Below are 2,184 nucleotides of genomic sequence, written 5' to 3'. Positions count from 1 at the left end.
TAGGGTGGGTTTTTAAGGCCAATGCATGGCCTTTCCTTCTACCCATAAATTATAGGTATGTAAGACTAGGTTTTTAGTGTGATGATTGCTATTTTAAATAAAATATAAAGCACACTTCAAACCCTAAAACCACCCTATTTTTCGGTACATATCATGTAAAATGGAAAGTCCATTTTACACATTATTTTGTCAATTTGTCAAATGTCACATGTTACTTGTCATGTGAAATTGTAATGTATTTTTAACATATTAAAAATCAGCATACTCATAAAATATGTCATATACAAAATCGACTAGTAATTCGTAATTACTTGTACCAAAACGGTTTATCGTATTATAGATTACAACGTCTTGTATTTATAATAAATTATTCATTCAATTTCAATTGTTTCGTAAACAATAATTTTATCTAAGTAATAAAACAATTTGATTACTTAGTCCGTATCTTATTTAATCGAATTACAATAAGACACGTCAATTATACTCACAAAATCGTCCGTCAATTTCAAGCAACTTAATCAACCCGTATCTACATACGATTAATTAAATAATCAATTAAGAGCGTCACCCTTTAGGTATGACCTAAGGGGATCAACTGATCACCACCGTCGCACGACAGTAATGTCAAACTCTAGTCAGCCAATCATTACCGATATGTGTGGACCAGTTGACTGTAAAATATTACTTCTCACATGTATTCTTAAATATGAGATTTAAACATGTGATCATCATGATCGACAGTTGTGATCGCATTATTGTCGGAGGACACTTATTCCAACAGTATCACCAACTGGGAGACTCTTGCCCTTGCCTTTTATAAAAGGTACTTTCCTCCACAACGTACAAATCAGCTGAGAGGAAAAATTACAAGTTTTAAGCAGGCACCTGGTGAGAATTTTTATGAAGCTTGGTGTCGTTTCAAGAAGTTGGTGCGGTCTCTTCCTCATCATGGTTTTAATCAGTGGTTCTTGTGCAACCAGTTCTATAATGGGTTGTATGATGACCACCGTGCTATATTGGACGCCTCATCTAATAGGCGATTTCAGAAGAACAATGATGATGACAAAGGATGGGGAATTATTGAGGAGATGGCTACCCATTGTGCTAAGTATGGGAACCCGAGAGATGGTATTCGCACAGTTCATTCAGTTGATAATGTTGTAGTGGCTCAGTTGGAAGCCATGAATGCCCGTTTTGATAAATTAGAGTTGTAAGGTGTTGGTGATCAACAAACGGTTCACTTTTTGACCAGACAGGAAGCCGTTACTTGTAAGAGATGTGGGAGTAATGACGGTCACACTGCTGTTGACTGTCTAACAGAGAAGGAGCAAGTCCTTGCCTTTCAGCAATATAGGCAAGGAGGAGGTTCCTATTATAATAATCAGAGTGGAGTCCATCCCAACTTAAGATAGACTAGTCAGAATGTGCTTAACCCTACCCCTCCTCCGTAGCAACAACAAGATTATGTTCCTCCTCACAAAGCTCAACAAGACTTTCAAAAGCCTTCATCCTTTCCACCGCTGCATCAAGGAGCCTCTTCTAGTGGAGTTAGTGAGCTGGCTGAGTTGAAGTCGATGATTCAATCATTGACCAAGCAGCTGCAGATGAGTGACCAACAGAAAGAAGCATCGATTAAGTCACTCGAGACCCAAGTAGCTCAACTGGCCGCTAGTCAAACCTCAAGGAAGCCGGGTCATTTACCGTCTTAATCTGAGAAAAATCCACATGAGACGATAAATTTGATTAATTTGCGAAGTGGTCTTTCTTACAAAGGACCCAAAATGTCAACTGTTGAGGACATATCAGACCCGGAGGATGTCGTTGCTGATGATGAACAGTCTTCCATTGACGAGACTATGCTTAATCCCAAGAAAATACTCGATCGACTTATTTCTAGAGGTCGATCGAGTAGAATTGCTGAAGATATTACTCGATCGAGTGGAATTGAGGGTCGATCGAGTAAAGCTGCAAATGAAGGTTTTGATCGAGAGGGTGAAATTCCTCGATCGAGTGAAATTTCTGAGAAAAGTGTTCAATCGAGTGAGTTTATGCCTCGATCGAGCAATGGTGATAATGAAGGTTTCGATCGAGTAGCTGACAATGCTCGATCGAGTAAAAAAGTTGCTGAAAGACCTCGATCGAGCGGTAAAAGAGATCGATCGAACATAAATGAGTTTGAACCCA

The 2,184-nt window shown here is 38.9% G+C and overlaps 1 non-coding gene across 1 annotated transcript; it reads right to left on the bottom strand.

Moving 5' to 3' along the window:
• Window positions 1–849: 849 nt before the first annotated feature.
• Window positions 850–955, bottom strand: LOC141620477 (small nucleolar RNA R71). Its single transcript, XR_012531975.1, has one exon. It is a non-coding gene; the product is annotated as a small nucleolar RNA R71 (small nucleolar RNA).
• Between the last annotated feature and the right edge of the window lie 1,229 nt (window positions 956–2,184).

Source organism: Silene latifolia, chromosome 1, assembly GCF_048544455.1.
Source record: "Silene latifolia isolate original U9 population chromosome 1, ASM4854445v1, whole genome shotgun sequence".
Lineage (NCBI taxonomy): Eukaryota > Viridiplantae > Streptophyta > Magnoliopsida > Caryophyllales > Caryophyllaceae > Silene > Silene latifolia.
The sequence above is the reverse complement of the archived record's forward strand: the minus strand, read 5'-3'. Positions and strand labels throughout refer to the sequence as shown.